This window comes from Pseudophryne corroboree, chromosome 7 (genome assembly GCF_028390025.1).
Source record: "Pseudophryne corroboree isolate aPseCor3 chromosome 7, aPseCor3.hap2, whole genome shotgun sequence".
Lineage (NCBI taxonomy): Eukaryota > Metazoa > Chordata > Amphibia > Anura > Myobatrachidae > Pseudophryne > Pseudophryne corroboree.
The window spans coordinates 501,982,457-502,002,609 of NC_086450.1; the positions used below are offsets into that span (position 1 = coordinate 501,982,457).

Consider the following 20,153-nt stretch of genomic DNA (forward strand, 5'->3'; position numbering starts at 1 on the left):
ACTTGAGGAAAAATGACAGAAAGGGTAGTGGATAAGTGGAATAACGCCATCCTCTCTTATTGCAGTCACTGACTGATCACAGCCGCCATTTATTGCTATTCCTGCTCTCAGCTCCAGTCCTCTTGTATCACCAGCAGGCCGTGTTTTCTGGATTTCCTATAACCATGTCCAGGTGAGTTAATCTATAAAATGGGTCATCCCTCACAGATCCGCAGCATGACCTGTGGCGTACATGAGGTGAGGGTAGGGCGAGAACCCCGGGGTTACATGATGGGATCTTCTTAAAAAATAAATACACCCTCATCACGCAGGAAAATAAGACAGACGTGGGCTGCTTATAGCGCTGGGAGGACTGTGGAACTACAAGTCTCAGCATACCCTTCTAGCCAGTGATCATTTACAGCAGATTTGAGAGCAGGCACTAAGCATAGACTGGCCCACCAGTTGCAGACCCTCCAACATTTTACACAGAAAAATCGGTACAAAACCGAAAAAGGGGCGTGGCCGTGGGTAAAGGGGGCGTGGCCACGTCCCTTTTCCTTTACTTTCAATGGAAGTTTGGAGAGCCAAAAATCGGTACAGACCATGAAAAAAAGGTACTGTACCTATTAAAAAGGTACAGTTGGAGGGTATGCAGTTGTTGTAGAACTACAAATTCCAGCTAACCCCAAGCATGTGCATGATTACTGAGGAGGGACCCCTGCATTGTACTCAGTGCTGTGACTACAGTGTGACTGTGTGCGGCTCAGTGTGTGACACAGGCCGCCCTGAGGGAGGCAGGAGCAGCTGCAGGGTGACTGTATTATGCTACCAGCAGGGGGAGGAGGAGGACATTATATAAGCCTGGAGCCTCACGACCCCTCCTCTCACACAGACAGGCAGCGGCTCGGAGTGTCAGCGTGCGCGCGGAGAGAGTGACTAATAAAGCTGCAGCATTCACAGGCTCGCGCACGGCCCGTTGCCAGGCAGGGCTACAGAGGAGGGGGGCGAGAGCGCGCGGGGCCTCGCGGTGACGCTGGGCTGCTGACGTCATCCTCTCGCGGTGTCTCGCTCTCGGTGTGTGGAGGAGGAAGCGGGAGACGGGGGAGAGAGAGACACCGGAGGGAGGAGGAGCCGGGGAAACACCGTCCTACCCCGAGATACACCGGCCACAGCGTCTCCCGGGACACGGCTGAGGTAATCTCAGACTCCCCGGCGACGGATCCTCCCCCGTCTGTGATCTTCATATGTCTATATGGCTCCCCTTCATACTGCTGTGTATCCCCCCCTCTGTTACCCTCATATATCCCCCCCCCCCCGTGTGTGATTCTCGTGCCATATCCCCCCGTGTGACTCTCGTGCCATATCCCCCCCCCCCCTGTGTTACTCTCATGCCATATTCCCCCCCTCCCTGTGTTACTCTCATGCCATATTCCCCCCCTCCTGTGTTACTCTCATGCCATATCCCCTCCCCTCTGTGTGACTCTCGTGTATCCTCCCCTCCTCTGTGTGACTCTCGTGTATCCCCCCCTCCTCTGTGTGACTCTCGTGTATCCCCCCCCTCCTCTGTGTGACTCTCGTGTATCCCCCCCCTCCTCTGTGTGACTCTCGTGTATCCCCCCCCTCCTCTGTGTGACTCTCGTGTATCCCCCCCCTCCTCTGTGTGACTCTCGTGTATCCCCCCCTCTGTGTGACTCTTGTGTATCCCCCCCTCCTCTGTGACTCTCGTGTATCCCCCTCCTCTGTGACTCTCGTGTATCCCCCCCCTCCTCTGTGTGACTCTCACGCCATTTACCCCCCTCCTTGTGTGACTCTCGTGCCATATACACCCCCTCTGACCCTCATACAATAATATCCCCTCCCTGTGTCTCATGTATCCCCCTTCCTCTGTGTGACTCTCGTGCCTCTGTGTGTCTCTCGTGTATCCCCCCCCTCCTCTGTGTGACTCTCGTGTATCCCCCCCTCTGTGACTATCGTGTATCCCCCCCCTTCCTCTGTGTGACTCGTGCCTTATATACCCCCTCTGACCCTCATACAATATATCCCCCCCTCCTGTGTCTCTCATCTATCCCCCCCCTCCTCTGTGTGACTCTCGTCTATCCCCCCCCCTCCTCTGTGTGACTCTCGTCTATCCCCCCCCCTCCTCTGTGTGACTCTCGTCTATCCCCCCCTCTCCTCTGTGTGACTCTCGTCTATCCCCCCTCTCCTCTGTGTGACTCTCGTCTATCCCCCCTCTCCTCTGTGTGACTCTCGTCTATCCCCCCCTCTCCTCTGTGTGACTCTCGTCTATCCCCCCCTCTCCTCTGTGTGACTCTCGTCTATCCCCCCCTCTCCTCTGTGTGACTCTCGTCTATCCCCCCCTCTCCTGTGTGACTCTCGTCTATCCCCCCCTCTCCTCTGTGTGACTCTCGTCTATCCCCCCCTCTCCTCTGTGTCTCTCGTCTATCCCCCCCTCTCCTCTGTGTGACTCTCGTCTATCCCCCCATCCCCCCCTCTCCTCTGTGTGACTCGTCTATCCCCCCCTCTCCTCTGTGTGACTCTCGTCTATCCCCCCCTCTCCTCTGTGTGACTCTCGTCTATCCCCCCCCTCTCCTCTGTGTGACTCTCGTCTATCCCCCCTCTCCTCTGTGTGACTCTCGTCTATCCCCCCATCCCCCCTCTCCTCTGTGTGACTCTCGTCTATCCCCCCTCTCCTCTGTGTGACTCTCGTCTATCCCCCCCTCTCCTCTGTGTGACTCTCGTCTATCCCCCCCTCTCCTCTGTGTGACTCTCGTCTATCCCCCCCTCTCCTCTGTGTGACTCTCGTCTATCCCCCCTCTCCTCTGTGTGACTCTCGTCTATCCCCCCTCTCCTCTGTGTGACTCTCGTCTATCCCCCCTCTCCTCTGTGTGACTCTCGTCTATCCCCCCTCTCCTCTGTGTGACTCTCGTCTATCCCCCTCTCCTCTGTGTGACTCTCGTCTATCCCCCCTCTCCTCTGTGTGACTCTAGTCTATCCCCCCTCTCCTCTGTGTGACTCTCGTCTATCCCCCCTCTCCTCTGTGTGACTCTCGTCTATCCCCCCCTCTCCTCTGTGTGACTCTCGTCTATCCCCCCCTCTCCTCTGTGTGACTCTCGTCTATCCCCCCCCTCTCCTCTGTGTGACTCTCGTCTATCCCCCCCTTCTCCTCTGTGTGACTCTCGTCTATCCCCCCCCTCTCCTCTGTGTGACTCTAGTCTATCCCCCCCTCTCCTCTGTGTGACTCTAGTCTATCCCCCCCCTCTCCTCTGTGTGACTCTAGTCTATCCCCCCCCCTCTCCTCTGTGTGACTCTCGTCTATCCCCCCCCCCTCCTCTGTGTGACTCTCGTCTATCCCCCCCCCCCTCCTCTGTGTGACTCTCGTCTATCCCCCCCCCTCCTCTGTGTGACTCTCGTCTATCCCCCCCCCCCCTCCTCTGTGTGACTCTCGTCTATCCCCCCCCCCTCCTCTGTGTGACTCTCGTCTATCCCCCCCCTCTCCTCTGTGTGACTCTCGTCTATCCCCCCCCTCTCCTCTGTGTGACTCTCGTCTATCCCCCCCCTCTCCTCTGTGTGACTCTCGTCTATCCCCCCCCTCTCCTCTGTGTGACTCTCGTCTATCCCCCCCTCTCCTCTGTGTGACTCTCGTCTATCCCCCCCTCTCCTCTGTGTGACTCTCTATCCCCCCCCTCTCCTCTGTGTGACTCTCTATCCCCCCCCTCTCCTCTGTGTGACTCTCTATCCCCCCCCTCTCCTCTGTGTGACTCTCGTCTATCCCCCCTCTCCTCTGTGTGACTCTCGTCTATCCCCCCTCTCTCCTCTGTGTGACTCTCGTCTATCCCCCCTCTCTCCTCTGTGTGACTCTCGTCTATCCCCCCTCTCCTCTGTGTGACTCTCGTCTATCCCCCCTCTCTCCTCTGTGTGACTCTCGTCTATCCCCCCTCTCTCCTCTGTGTGACTCTCGTCTATCCCCCCTCTCCTCTGTGTGACTCTCGTCTATCCCCCCTCTCCTCTGTGTGACTCTCGTCTATCCCCCCCTCTCCTCTGTGTGACTCTCGTCTATCCCCCCCCTCTCCTCTGTGTGACTCTCGTCTATCCCCCCCTCTCCTCTGTGTGACTCTCGTCTATCCCCCCCCCCTCTCCTCTGTGTGACTCTCGTCTATCCCCCCCCCCCTCTCCTCTGTGTGACTCTCGTCTATCCCCCCCCTCTCCTCTGTGTGACTCTCGTCTATCCCCCCCCTCTCCTCTGTGTGACTCTCGTCTATCCCCCCCCCTCCTCTGTGTGACTCTCGTCTATCCCCCCCCCCTCCTCTGTGTGACTCTCGTCTATCCCCCCCCCCTCCTCTGTGTGACTCTCGTCTATCCCCCCCCCTCCTCTGTGTGACTCTCGTCTATCCCCCCCCCTCCTCTGTGTGACTCTCGTCTATCCCCCCCCCTCCTCTGTGTGACTCTCGTCTACTCCCCCCCCCCCCCCCTCCTCTGTGTGACTCTCGTCTACTCCCCCCCCCCCCCCCCTCCTCTGTGTGACTCTCGTCTATTATTATTATTATTACATTTTATTTATAGGGCGCCGTACAGGGAGACAAAACTTAGCATAACAGTAAATAAATAACAAATAGAGTGCAGGTAACAAAGAGCACCACAATTCTCATACATAATGCAGCTAAGATGTAAGTAGTGAGGGAGTAATCATTGTGCTACTTGGGGCTGGCGGCCATAGATAGAGATGAGCCTTTACCAGCAGGAGAAAAAGCAGGTAAAGATGGTCGCTGAGTGAAATGTGTCAAGAAGAGGGTTTAGACAAGAGGAAAGAGGGCCCTGCTCTGAAGAGCTAACAATCTAGTGGGGAGGGGCAACAGACAGATGACATGAGGTGCAAGCAAGCAGGTAGAAGCCTGATGGTGGTATGCGAGCAAAGCAGAGATGTCCAAGGCAGGGGGACGGAGGAGCAGCCTAAGGACTAGGTTATGCATTGGAGGGGTACGCTTTGATAAATAGGTGGGTTTTCAATGCCCGTTTGAAGCTTTGCAAGGTCGGGGAGAGTCTAATGGAGCGGGGGAGTGCATTCAACTGAAGGGGTGCAGCACGGGCAAAATCCTGAACTCGTGCATGGGAAGCAGTGACCAGGGCGGTGGAGAGGCGACGGTCATCAGCCGACCGTAGTGGGCGGGAGGGAGTATGAAGGGAGAGGAGGTTGGAGACGTAGGGAGCAGTGGAATTAGAGATGACCTTGTATGTGAGGGTGAGGAGTTTGAAGAGGATTCTGTAGGGGAATGGGAGCCAGTGTAGATTTTGTTGAAGGGGAGTGGCGGGAGAGGAAGATGAGCCTAGCTGCGGAGTTGAGGACAGATTGGAGGGGAGCGATGTGGGAGCAAGTGAGGCCAGTGAGGAGAACATTACAGTAGTCGAGTCGTGAGATGACCAGTGAGTGGATGATAAGTTTAGTTGCCCTATGGGAGAGAAATGGCCTGATGCGAGCAATGTTGCGTAGCTGGAACCGACAAGATTGCGCCAGAGCTTGGATGTAGGGTGCAAAGGAGAGGGAGGAGTCAAGAGTGACGCCCAAGCAGCGGAGTTGGGGAACGGGGGAGATGATAGTGTTGTCAACAGTGATAGAGATATTTGTAGGGGGTGTTGCTCTGGCTGGGGGAAAGATAAGCTCAGTTTTATCCATGTTGATATCCCCCCCTCTCCTCTGTGTGACTCTCGTCTATCCCCCCTCTCCTCTGTGTGACTCTCGTCTATCCCCCCTCTCCTCTGTGTGACTCTCGTCTATCCCCCCCTCTCCTCTGTGTGACTCTCGTCTATCCCCCCCTCTCCTCTGTGTGACTCTCGTCTATCCCCCCCTCTCCTCTGTGTGACTCTCGTCTATCCCCCCCCTCTCCTCTGTGTGACTCTCGTCTATCCCCCCCCTCTCCTCTGTGTGACTCTCGTCTATCCCCCCCCTCTCCTCTGTGTGACTCTCGTCTATCCCCCCCCTCTCCTCTGTGTGACTCTCGTCTATCCCCCCCCTCTCCTCTGTGTGACTCTCGTCTATCCCCCCCTCTCCTCTGTGTGACTCTCGTCTATCCCCCCCCCTCTCCTCTGTGTGACTCTCGTCTATCCCCCCCCTCTCCTCTGTGTGACTCTCGTCTATCCCCCCCTCTCCTCTGTGTGACTCTCTATCCCCCCCCCTCTCCTCTGTGTGACTCTCTATCCCCCCCCCTCTCCTCTGTGTGACTCTCGTCTATCCCCCTCTCCTCTGTGTGACTCTCGTCTATCCCCCCTCTCCTCTGTGTGACTCTCGTCTATCCCCCCTCTCCTCTGTGTGACTCTCGTCTATCCCCCCCTCTCCTCTGTGTGACTCTCGTCTATCCCCCCCTCTCCTCTGTGTGACTCTCGTCTATCCCCCCCTCTCCTCTGTGTGACTCTCGTCTATCCCCCCCTCTCCTCTGTGTGACTCTCGTCTATCCCCCCCTCTCCTCTGTGTGACTCTCGTCTATCCCCCCCTCTCCTCTGTGTGACTCTCGTCTATCCCCCCCTCTCCTCTGTGTGACTCTCGTCTATCCCCCCCTCTCCTCTGTGTGACTCTCGTCTATCCCCCCCTCTCCTCTGTGTGACTCTCGTCTATCCCCCCTCTCCTCTGTGTGACTCTCGTCTATCCCCCCCTCTCCTCTGTGTGACTCTCGTCTATCCCCCCCTCTCCTCTGTGTGACTCTCGTCTATCCCCCCCTCTCCTCTGTGTGACTCTCGTCTATCCCCCCCTCTCCTCTGTGTGACTCTCGTCTATCCCCCCCTCTCCTCTGTGTGACTCTCGTCTATCCCCCCTCTCCTCTGTGTGACTCTCGTCTATCCCCCCCTCTCCTCTGTGCCTCACACCATTTACACCCCCCCCCCCCCTTTGTGTGTGTGACTTTCACGCCATATATGCCCTCTGTGTATGTGTGACTCTCGCGCTATATATCCCCCTCTGTGTGGGACTCTCGCGCTATTTATCCCCCTCTGTGTGGGACTCTCGCGCTATATATCCCCCCCTGTGTGTGTGTGACTCTCACGCTATATATCCCCCCTCTGTGTGTGACTCATGCTATATATCCCCTCTCTGTGTGTGTGTGTGTCTCGTGCGCTATATATCCCCCCTCTGTGTGTGACTCTCGCGCTATATATCCCCCATCTGTGTGTGACTCTCGTGCTATATATCCCCCTCTGTGTGTGTGTGACTCCCGCGCTATATAGCCTCCCTCTGTGTGTGTGACTCTCGCGCTATATAGCCCCCCTGTGTGTGTGTGACTCTCGCGCTATATATACCCCCTCTCTCGCGCTATATATCCCCCCTCTGTGTGTCTCATGCTATATATCCCCCTCTGTGTGTGTGTGACTCTCGCGCTATATATTCCCCCTCTGTGTGCGTCTCTTGCGCTATATATCCCCCCTCTGTGTGTGTGTGACTCTCGTGCTATATAGCCTCCCTCTGTGTGTGTGACTCTCGCGCTATATAGCCCCCCTGTGTGTGTGCGACTCTCGCACTATATATCCCCCCTCTCTCTCACGCTATATATCCCCGTGTGTGACTCTCACGCTATATATCCCCATTGTGTGTGTGTGTGTGTGTGACTATTGCGCTGTATATCCCCCCTCTGTGTGTGTCTCTCACGCTGTATATCCCCCCCCCCGTTATCCTGCTACTGTATAGCCCTTATCCCCCCCCCGTGTTAACCTCACACTGTGTATCCCCCCCCACCCGTGTGACCCTCATACTATATATCCTCCCGTGTGACCAACATCCTGTACGATATAGCCCCCCTGTTTTACCCTCGTACTATATATCCCCGTCCACCCTCTGTATGATCCTCCTACTATGTGTCAGCCCCCCCCCAATGTGTTGCGTATAGAGAGAGAGATATATATATATATATATATATATATATATATATATATATATATATATATATATATATATATATATATATATATATATATATATATATATATATATATATATATAAAATCTCGCTATAGCTATGTGTGTTTTTATTAAAATACAGGGATCCCATTGGGGGGGGGGGGGTATATACAGCATGAAGGTAGCAGACGGAGGATATACGTATAAGGGTCACACAGAAGAGGGGAAATACACAGTATGAGGGTCACACAGAGGGGGAAATACCCCCTTCGTACTCTATACCCCTCCCGCTGCATATATGTGGGGTCCTCGTACTTTATATCCCCCCTTTGTGACATCCTCATACTACATATACACCTCCTGTGTGGTCCTTGTACTATAGTCCCTGCCTGTCTGATCCTCATACTATTTGTTCCCCCTCACTGCAATACTCGTACTGTGTGTCCCCCTCCCTCTGTGTGACCCTCGTACTCTGTGTCCCCCTCCCTCTGTGTGACCCTCGTACTGTGTCCCCATCCCTCTGTGTGGCCCTCGTACTGTGTGCGTCCCCCTCCCTCTGTGACCCTCGTACGGTGTGTGTCCCCCTCCCTCTGTGTGGCCCTCGTACGGTGTGTGTCCCCCTCCCTCTGTGTGGCCCTCGTACTGTGTGTGTCCCCCTCCCTCTGTGTGGCCCTCGTACTGTGTGTCCCCCTCCCTCTGTGTGGCCCTCGTACTGTGTGTGTCCCCCTCCCTCTGTGTGGCCCTCGTACTGTGTGTCCCCCTCCCTCTGCGTGGCCCTCGTACTGTGTGTCCCCCTCCCTCTGCGTGGCCCTCGTACTGTGTGTGTCCCCCTCCCTCTGCGTGGCCCTCGTACTGTGTGTCCCCCTCCCTCTGCGTGGCCCTCGTACTGTGTGTCCCCCTCCTCCCTCTGCGTGGCCCTCGTACTGTGTGTCGCCCTCCCTCTGCGTGGCCCTCGTACTGCGTGTCCCCCTCCCTCTGTGTGTCCCTCGTACTGCGTGTGTCCCCCTCCCTCTGTGTGTCCCCCTCCCTCTGTGTGTCCCCCTCCCTCTGTGTGTCCCCCTCCCTCTGTGTGTGTCCCCCTCCCTCTGTGTGTGTCCCCCTCCCTCTGTGTGTGTCCCCCTCCCTCTGTGTGTGTCCCCCTCCCTCTGTGTGTGTCCCCCTCCCTCTGTGTGTGTCCCCCTCCCTCTGTGTGTGTCCCCCTCCCTCTGTGTGTGTCCCCCTCCCTCTGTGTGTGTCCCCCTCCCTCTGTGTGTGTCCCCCTCCCTCTGTGTGTGTCCCCCTCCCTCTGTGTGTGTCCCCCTCCCTCTGTGTGTGTCCCCCTCCCTCTGTGTGTGTCCCCCTCCCTCTGTGTGTGTCCCCCTCCCTCTGTGTGTGTCCCCCTCCCTCTGTGTGTGTCCCCCTCCCTCTGTGTGTGTCCCCCTCCCTCTGTGTGTGTCCCCCTCCCTCTGTGTGTGTCCCCCTCCCTCTGTGTGTGTCCCCCTCCCTCTGTGTGTGTCCCTCGTACTGTGCGTGTCCCCCCTCCCTCTGTTATACTATATTTATCTTGTGTCCTAGTGGATACTGGGGTCTTGTACTTTACTACCATGGGTATAGATCGGGTCCACTGGAGCCTTGGCACTTTCAAACTTGTAGTGTGTGTGTGCTGGCTCTTCCCCTCTATGCCCCTCCTACCAGACTCAGTTTAGACAAAGGTGCCCGAGGAGCCGGGTGCACTTCTCTGGAGCTCCAGAGATTTTTTCTTTACTTTTAAATGTAGTTTATTTTCAGGTAGCTCTGCTTGGCAGACAGACTACCTGCTTCGGGGGACTTAGAGGGGGGACCAAACCAACCTCCGGAGGGTTAATGGCTTGTAATCGCAGCTGACAGGACACTGAGCTCCTGAGGTGCTGATCACACATCGTTAGTATGTGTGCCCACGCCGGCAGCTAGCTGCCACCCTCTAACAGATACCGAAGTTACTGGTGCTGTGAGTGTTACACCGGGTCCCGGTTAGTGGGTCCCTGGTGCGGAATGGCGGCTGGTCGCGCGGCGGTCACGGGCCCAGAGCTGCGGTGCCCGCCGCGGACATACTGGCTCAAAACTGCTAGCCCCGCAGTGCTAGGATTTGGCGTTCAACCGCCATGCCATCAAACGCAACCGCGGTAAGTCTTTGAACACGCACGGCCCCTGCTGTAATAGATCCTCTCTTAGAGGAAGAGGCCAGGGATCTCCTATGAGTAATTCCTGAAGATCCGGATACCAGGCCCTCCGTGGCCAATCTGGAACAACGAGTATAGCCTGAACTCTTGTTCTTCTTATGATCCCTATCACCTTTGGGATGAGAGGAAGTGGAGGGAACACATAGGCCGACTGAAACACCCATGGTGTCACTAGAGCGTCCTCAGCTACTGCCTGAGGGTCCCTCGACCTGGAACAATACGTCTGAAGTTTCTTGTTGAGGCGAGACGCCATCATGTCTTTGAGGAATTCCCCAACGACCTGTCACTTCTGCAAAGACCTCTTGATGAAGACCCCACTCTCCTGGATGGAGATCGTGTCTGCTGAGGAAGTCTGCTTCCCAGTTGTCCACGCCTGGAATGAAGACCGCTGACAGAGCGCTTACATGCTTTTCCGCCCAGCGAAGGATCTTGGTGGCCTCCGCATTCACCGCTCTGCTCCTTGTTCCGCCTTGGCGGTTTATGTGCACCACCGCTGTTGTTGTCCAACTGAATCAGGACGGGTAGGCAGCGCAGCTGATGTTCCGCTTGTAGAAGGCCCTTAATTCCAGAATGTTTGTGTAGACAAGCTTCTTGGCTTGACCATTTTCCCTGCCCCTGTGTGACTGCTCCCCAACCTCGGAGACTCGCATCCGTGGTCACCAAGATCCAATCTTGGATCCCGAACCTGCGACCCTCTAGAAGGTGAGAAAGTTGGAGCCACCGCAGGAGAGAAATCCTGGCCCTGGGGGACAGGCTTATCTTCCGGTGCATTTGTAGACGGGACCCGGATCACTTGTTCAACAGGTCCCACTGAAAAGTTCTTGCATGGAACCTGCCAAACGGAATGGCCTCGTAGGCCGCCACCATTTTCCCCAGCACTCTAGTGCATTGATGAATCGACACTCTTGGTGGTTTCGGAAGCTTCTTGACCATGTTTTGGATTTCCAGAGCTTTTTCCGACTGGAGAAAAATTCTCTGTAGTTCCGTGTCCAGAATCATGCCCAAAAACGACAGCCGTGTTGTCGGGATCAACTGCGACTTTGTCAAAATTAGGAGCCAGCCATGTTGTTGCAGAACTGTCAGGGAGAGCGTAACGTTTTTTAGCAACTGCTCCTGTGATCTCGCCTTTATCAGGAGATCATCCAAGTACGGGATAATTGTGACCCTTCGCTTGCGCAGGAGTACCATTTCCGCCATTACCTTGGTGAAAATCCTCGGGGCTGTGGAAAGACCAAACGGCAACTTCTGAAATTGGTAGTGACAATCCTGAACAGCGAACCTCAGGTAAGCCTGATGTGGAGGATATATGGGGACATGTAGGTAAGCATCCTTTGTCGACTGACACCATAAAATCCCCCCCCCCCCCCCCCCCCTCCAGACTGGAGATCACTGCTTGGAGACATTCCATCTTGAATTTGAATCTTTTTAAATACAGATTGAGGGATTTTAAGTTCAGAATCTGTCTGACCGAGCCATCCGGTTTCGGGACCACGAACAGGGTTGAATAAAACCCTCCCCCCCACCCCCTTTCCTGCTGTAACGGGGGCACCGCTACAATGACTTGCTGCCGACACAGCTTTTGTATTGCCGCACACACTACCTCTCTTTCTGGAAGAGAAGCTGGCAAGGCCGATTTGAAAAATCGGTGCAGAGGCACGTCTTGAAACTCCAGTTTGTATCCTTGGGTCACAATTTCCAGCATCAAGGATCCAGACCCGAATGAACCCAGACCTGACTGAAGAGCTGAAGACGCGCCCCCGCCGGTGCGGACACCCGCAGCGAAGCCCCAGCATCATGCGGTGGATTTGTCAGAAGCCGTGGAGGACTTCTGCTCCTGGGAGCTTGCCACAGCCGGCGATCCTTTTCCCTTACCTCTAGCAGCAAGGAAAGAAGACCCTCGTCCTTTCCTGAATTTGAGACCGAAAGGACTGCATCTGGTATTGAGGGGTTTTCTTTTGCTGTCGAGGGACAAAAGGCAAAAATGACGACTTACCCGCGGTAGCTGTAGAAACCAGGTCCGCGAGGCCTTCACCAAACAAAACTTCACCTTTGAAGGGCAGAGCCTCCATAGCCTTTTTAGAATCCGCATCACCGTTCCATTGATGCGTCCACAACGCCCTCCTAGCCGAGATTGCCATGGCATTGGCCCTTGAAGCCAAGAGGCCAATATCTCTCGCAGCGTCCCTGATGTGACCCAGCGTCAAAAGCATGCTTTCCCTATCCACGGTGTCTATTACAGATGACAAGTTATCTGCCCACTTTTCAATAGCGCTACTCACCCATGCCGATGCCACGGCCGGCCTGAGCAGCGTACCCGTAGTGACATAAATAGATTTCAAGGTAGTTTCCTGCTTACCTTCGGCAGGATCTTTAAATGCTGCCGTGTCCGGGGACGGTAGCGCCACCTTCTTGGACAAATGCGCCAGGGCTTTGTCCACCGTAGGGGAGGATTCCCACCGTAACCTGCAGTCTCTTGTCAGGAGATTCCCAAGCTTTTTCAAAAAGAGCGTTCAGTTCATGAGGGAGGAAACGTTACCTCAGGTTTCTTTCCCTTAAACATACAGAACCTTGTCTCGGGGACAGCAGGGTCTTCTGTGATATGCAACACTTTTTATTGCCACAATCATGTACTGAATACTCTTAGCCACCTTAGGCTGTAACTTGGCATCGTTATAGTCGACACTGGAGTCGGAATCCGTGTCGGTATCTGGGTAAATGAACGTTTCTGGGACCCTGAGGGGGTCTGAGATTGTGACAAAACATCTCCCATGGATTGTCTCCATGCTTGGTTCTGAGCCTCAGATTTGTCCAACCAAGCCACACTTGTATTTAAAACACTCCACATCTCTACCCAATCAGCAGTCGGTGGTGCCGACGGCGTCACTCCCTCATTCTGTTCAGCCCCCACCACAGCCTCCTCCTGGGAAGAGCATTCAGCCTCAGACATGTCGACACCCACGCACCGACACCCACAAACACACTGGGCTATAGGGGACAGACCCACAGTAAGGCCCTTCAGAGAGACAGAGAGGGAGTTTGCCAGCTCACCCAGCGCCTCACCGGTCTGAAAGAATTAAATAATGCCCCAGACCTATAAGGGCTTTTATATAATAGTAATCAACACCAAATTGCTGTGCCTCCCCCCCTTGTTTTTTGCACCCTGTTACTTGTGACAGCAGTGAAGGGCCAGGAGCAGCGTCTCTGCAGCAAGCTGTGGAGATAAAATGGCGCTGGTTAGAGCTGGAGGACGAAGCCCCGCCCCCTCAATGGCGTGCTTGTGTCCCGCTTTTCTTTATACTGGCGGGGGTCTGTATACAGTGCCTATGCACTGTATACCAACTTGCCAGTCTCAGTTAGAGGTTTTATTGCTGCCCAGGGCACCCACCCTGCACCCATGTAGTGCCTTGTGTGTGTGTGGGAGCAATGGCGCGCAGCGCGGTACCTCAAGGAAGAACTGAAGTCTTCTGCTGCCCCTGAAGTCTTCTTGCTTCTGCTATTCACCCAGCTTCTCTCTTCAGTCTCTGTGAGGGGGACGGTGGTGCGGCTCCGGGAACGAACAGCTAGGCTATACCAAGTGATCAGACCCTCTGGAGCTAATGGTGTCCAGTAGCCTAAGAAGCAGAGCCTTTCAACTCACAGAAGTAGGTCTGCTTCTCTCCCCTCAGTCCCACGATGCAGGGAGCCTGTTGCCAGCAGGTCTCCCTGAAAATAATAAACCTAACAAAAGTCTTTTTTAGAGAAACTCTGTAGAGCTCCCCTAGTGTGTGACCAGTCTCCTCTGGGCACAGAATCTAACTGAGGTCTGGAGGAGGGCATAGAGGGAGGAGCCAGTTCACGCCCATTAAAGTCTTAAAGTGCCCATGTCTCCTGCGGATCCCATCTATACCCCCATGGTCCTTTGGGAGTCCCCAGCATCCTCTAGGACATAGGAGAAATAGTGTTTTACACCTTTTTGCCAGTATAAAATTAAAAGGGACTGTGTGCAATTGTGAGGGGCGGGGCTACCTGGAGCAGGACCGGCGGCGGGAAGGCGCCATTTCCTTGCTGCTGCGGATCATCAAGGCTGCAGGCACACTGCTCCTCCAGGACACACGCTGTTACAGGCTATCAGAACTGGTACCAGGGGGGAGCACGCTGCACTGTTATTATATTCACTACATACGTGCTTTGTGGTTCTGTGTACTGGGTCCGCTCCTCTCACTCCAAAGGGCTTTCTAGGGTCTGTGTGGGGCATTTAGCTGCGCTTTTTTTTTTTTTTTTTTTCTTGGCTACTGCATCATGTCTAAGGGCTTAGTTATGTGTGCTGCTTGTAATTCTACCCTGTCTTCTGCGGGGTCTCATGTCTGAGCAATGTTCCTGGTCTCCTCAAGGAACCAGCTCACAGGCACCTGACTGGTTGGATAGCTTTAAAAGCATGATTCACAATGTAAAATCTCAGCTAGCAGCAGCTAAGAGAGAGCCAGGTGTTAAAACACTCCATAGATTGTGTGGCTAGAGCAACAGATTCACAACCCCTTCTAGTGGCTTCACACAAACGCTCCTTGCTACATGTTTTCCCCACTGATACTGATTCTGATCAGCCAGATGTGGATGTGATATGGACGAGGATAGTTTTCTGTCCCCTGGGGTGGAGGCCCTCATTTATGTCCTTCACATACCTGATCCGGAACCGGATGAGGAGATATATTTTAATGTTAGACCCAAGAGTTCAGCTACCTTTCCAGTGTCTAAGGAGTTAAAACGCCCTAGCCAAGGAAGCTTGGTTAAATCCTGATAAAAAACCTCTGAGGAATCTTACATTTTTTTTAATCTACCTTCCCGCTGATGATGATAGTGTTCACGCTAGGCTGTTTTAGGGGGGCCCTGCCCTTTCTGCGGCGCCCTGCTAAAACAGCCGCCCGCTTTCTGCCCTCTCAGCCGGGGCTCCTACAATATGAGGGTGACATGCCTAGTTCTAGAAAATGCTGCCTGCCCCACCCCCAGTCGGACATGCTTTGGTTCGGGGGTACCTCGCGGAATGGATCCCAGTGTATGCCCCTCTATGTGATTTCAGTGTCTGTTCTACAGTCACACAGGTCACCCCCCTAGTGGCAGCTAGAACCATTAGTATTTATATTACTGGTAGAGTTGCTATGTCCCGATTGTGAGTTACTATACGTAGAAGTGATAACTGTTATTATATAGCCAGGATTGTGCTTTCTTTGCTTGGCACATTGATCAGTAATGTATAGAATGTGTAATAGTTACATACTGTATAATCTAAAATGTCCCTTTGAACCATTATCTTTAGCGGGGCCAATATGCATATTATGTATAGACCATTCACACAGCTCGTTAGTCGTCCTGTTCACCGTTCTGGTGATGTGTACGATAATAATGATAGTATGGGATATAATCGCCACACGGGGTGGTGAGGATGCCACTTAGGGCTGTAGACTGTAATGGTGGCATAGATACTGGCAGTTACTCTGCTACGTGACTGCATAGTGCCAGATAATGGCATTATCTCTGCAGCGTTCAGTACTCTGAGGGGCCCCTTATCTGCGGGACTTACACGTGGCGGCTGTTCCTTGGTTTAACGGACGGAACTATTCAGTCCGCAGCCCGGTGTGATAAGCCCTGTAGATAACCCATAGATTCTGGGTTGAGTATTTCAGGAGGGGGCAAACTGCAGTTAATAGCCCCAGGGAGATACAAGCCTGCTGTAAATCCTGCAGCTAATTGAGTCTATTTACATACGTGGGAATCTCTCCATCTCTGTACATAGAAGTATTTGCAGCATAGTCTTGCACATGCAGATTACACAGGTGGGGAGAATAGTGTTTAGAAAAGGAGAAGGCATAATAATAAACTATAGAAAGCAGCCAGTGGGCTGTGATGTGGAAGTGTGGCTATAATACGCTTTAACGCTACATGTCAGAAGGGTAATAGAGGTGGGAAGGACCTGTAGAGAGTCAGATCCTTCATAAAGGGAGCTGGCCTGGTCTCTGGAAACGATTAGATCTTGCTGACGAGCGCTTTATCATCACACAGCGTGTCCTATACAGGAGTCCCTGATGTTTAAAGGTTGCAGTCAGCTGTTTCCCTCAGGGTAATTAATGTTCCTTTATCTGCCAATTTCCCTGTTTACACACCCAAAATGCTTCTGAAAGCGTGATTTTGATGAAACATGTCTTAGAGGATGAACTTGTTTCTGCGTGAAGTGAGATCAGATTAGGGCCATCAGTCGACTAATGACACGGGACCTGGTGGTAATGTATGTAAACATTTGTGGCTGTAGTCCTGAGTTCAGGTACCAGTCATTGTTTATACAAATGTTATCTCTGCATTCTGTGTGGCTCTGTCTGGAGCTATTCAGTTACTGCCTGGGGTGCTCCAGGGGTGCACATACTGTGAATTCTCTGGAGCTGCGGTAAGTGCACCCTCTGCAGCTTGCTGCACATGGCAATTCCATAGTTTTGGGCACTTACTGTAAGTTAGCCATGGTCTTGGAAATTGCCACGTTATTGACTAGCCCCTGGCGTTTAGCGCTTGGAATACAGCAACACTACAAATGCAATGATTAGTGATGTGACTGGAGACCATTCTGAACATTTCCAGACCACTCCCCTGTGTTTTATACTCCTTCATAAATTTAGCGTATGGAATCGATGCCAGTGGAAGCAAAGCCTTAATGTTTTAACCCCATCTGTTAAGTAAATACCCCTATCCCAGACCCCCCACCCACCCTCCTTATAAATCATCTAATTGGATTATCATGGCACAAAGCATCGCATTAATGAATAATGTAGACTGCAATGCCAGCTATATGAAAGTTGTCATGTTTACCTGCTCTTTCCTGTGATTCCTGCAGACTTCGGTCAGGGGGTTGATTCAATTGTTTGTTTTTTGGGCTCCTATAGGAATTGGCGCCTGTCTGAGCAATTCAGTGGTTGCTCGGAGAGGACGCCCATTACTTCTGATGTGCCCAAAAGCACCAGCGCGGCTAAACCGGACTAAAGTCACGGGCGCTATGTGAAAAGTGCGTTTTGGCAGTGAATTGTCCTGCAGTTATTTGAGCCTGAACAGAGTGACCATTAGATTGCTCCCTTGGGTACCATCCTGTGGCAGCTGCGGGGAAATAAAATTAAATTGTTCATATCGAGGCTTCTTGACAGTAAAGCTACGGACTACACCTTTACAATCGGCCGTTCTGCTGATTGCTGACCCGCTCATGAGGTGTTTGAAGAGTGTACACACCTCAATCATGTTTTGAAGAAAACTGATTGCATCAGGTATTATGGGCTTCCAAATATTCCTCAGATGTCATGGTACAGTGTTGGACAAAACTTGGTGTGTAAGCGCCTATGGCCATTCTGTCCAATACTTCTACTGCTCCTGCAGATGAGGATCACAGATTAGTACATTGTAGTAGTGCGTGCACATTAATCTGCATGTCCATCTGGCCCTTCAAACTTAAAGGGGGTATTCAATTATGTGCCGTTTTTCGGCTAGCTGAAAAAAAAAACGGCACTAGTTCGACCAAGGGTATTCATATGTGGGCGTTTTCGCCCGTTCCATGCCTTTTCACTTTGGTTGAATCGGTATCGGTGAAAATGGACGAAAACGCCCACAAATTCGACAATGCGTGGATCGCCAGCGAATTCATCGATCCACTCTGTTTTACCAGTGCCGGATTTTTTTACCGGATTTTGACACCTCCCTTAGTGGATCTCAAGTATGATTGTGCAAGTGTATACCTAGCTGTAAGGTTATGTACTTTTCCTAGGTAGCAAGTAGCAGCTGAGATCTAGTCCCTGTGGGTAATGCTACGTTCCAAACGTTTTTTTAGGGGTAACCCTGTATTACTCACTTTGAGCCCGTGTGGTCAGTCTGTCCTGTATTTGGTGCCAGTTGAACGCGCCCCTTCTGGTCAGCGTCTGCCCCTCTCCCTGCCTGAATATTGTCTTCGTTTTCTTAGGAGGCTAAACAAGCGCCAGTAAGTAGTGTCCTATTGTAACAACAGGTGCAATTAATTTTTAGGTGCCTGTTAAAGCAATTCAGTTGTTGCTCCATTAGGCGCCAAAAGCGACCAGACCTAACTGAAGTCCTGCGCACAATGTGAGAAGTGCCATTTGGGTGTCCAAACGGGACACTTCTCTCTCAATTCTGCTGGCCATCTCAGGAGTCGGGGCCTGCGGCACTCGTGCTCGAACAGCAGAACAGTTGAGCTTTAGGTATATGTGAATGTAATAAAATGTATATATTCCGTTTTATTTATCCGAGCGCCCATTACGACTTTTTCCGTGACATCAGGGGGGTTTCCATAGCACCGTACTGAAATTGCTGGCGTTTCATTTTAGGTTAGTTCCCATGACTTGGAGTGCTTGGCCTATTGAGCTGCACAGTGACAAGTGCAAGGATACATACAGTTTAAAGTATTGACCTCATGGTATAAAGCCAGATCAATAAAATGATAGCTGAACCAGCCATCCATGGGAATATTGTACAGCCGTGGCCAAAAGTTTTGAGAATCACACAAGTATTGGTTTTCAAAAAGTTTACTGCTCAAGTGTTTTTAGACCTCTTTGTCAGATGTTACTATGGTATTCTGAAGTAACATCACAAGCATTTCATAAGTGTCAAAGGCTTTTATTGACAATTACATTTAAGGGACCCTACACAGTTGCCGATAACTATGATCGACATGAACGATATCGTTAAAAAAACGAATGATAGATTGGTCAGTGTGCGTGCATGAACGATGAGCGGCTCCGCGATCGTTCATGGTTTAGCTATCCTTGTTTATACATGCAAGTCATTTTGGACGATATAGATGTATGTACTCTCGTATCGTCCAAATTGGCCATCGATATCGTCCAGTGTGTATGCAAAAATCGTTGGCGGAAAAATCGACCATCAATAATATCGTTGGTTGATAAAATGGCTAACATCGCCTAGTGTGTAGGGCCCATAAGTTTATGCAAGGAGGCAATATTTGCAGTTTCTTTTTCAAGACCTGTGCAATTCGCCCAGCATGCTGTCAATCAACTTCTGAGCCACATACTGACTGATGGCCGCCCATTCTTGCATAATCAATGCTCGGAGTTTGTCAGAATTTGTGGGTTTTTGTTTGTCCACTGGCCTCTTGAGGATTGACCACAAGTTCTCAGTGAGATTAAGGTCTGGGGAGTTTCCTGGCCATGGACCCAAAATTTCGTTATTTTGTTCCCAAGCCATTTAGTCATCACCTTTGCCTTATTACAAGGTGCTCCACCATGCTGGAAAAGTTAATCACCAAACTGTTCTTGGATGGTTAGGAGAAGTTGCTCTTGGAGGATGTTTTTGTACCATTTTTAGTCATGGCTGTGTTCTTGGCCAAATTGTGAGTGAGCCCACTCCCTTGGCTGAGAAGCAACCCCACACATGAATGGTCTCAAGATGCTTTACTGTTGGCATGACACAGAACTCGCCTTTCCTTCTCCGGACAAGGGCAGCAAAGAAAACTCTTCTCTCCAGGAAAAACATCAGGGACTTGACTGACTGACATTCTGCAAAAGGTACAGGGATTGGACTGGGGTTAAGTCATTTTCTCTGATTAATTCCCTTTCAGATTGTTTGTGGCATCTGGAAAAACGCTTGTCCGAGAAGGACAGGTGAGTGTGACCATCAGTCCTGTGTCATGTCAACAGTAAAGCATCCTGAGACCACTCATGTGTGGGGTTACTTCTCAGCCAAGGGAGTGGTCTCACTCACAATTTTGCCTAAGAACACAGCTGGGAATATAGAATGGTACCAAAACATCCTCCAAGAGCAACTTCTCCCAACCATCCAAGAACAGCTTGGTGAGGAACATTGCCTTCTCCAGCATGATAAAGCACCTTGCCATAAGGCAAAAGTGATAACTAGGAGGCTCGGGAAACAAAACCTTTAAATTTTGGGTCCATGGCCAGGAAACTCCCCAGACCTTAATCCCATTGAGAACTTGTGGTCAATCCTCAAGGTGGACAAACAAAAACCCATAAATTCTGACAAACTCCAAGCATTCATTAGGCAGAATGGGCGGCCATCAGTCAGTATGTGGCCCAGAAGTTGATAGACAGCATGCCAGGGCGAAT

General features: G+C 52.1%; 1 protein-coding gene across 1 annotated transcript in view; it reads left to right on the top strand.

Moving 5' to 3' along the window:
• The first annotated feature begins 860 nt into the window (after positions 1 to 860).
• The window catches only part of PPP4C (protein phosphatase 4 catalytic subunit), a 33,508-nt gene continuing 14,215 nt past the window's right edge, over positions 861 to 20,153 (top strand). The window contains exon 1 of the mRNA XM_063935290.1: positions 861 to 1,176. The gene's annotated coding sequence lies outside the window, so the exon portion shown is untranslated. The remainder of the gene's footprint in view (positions 1,177 to 20,153) is intronic.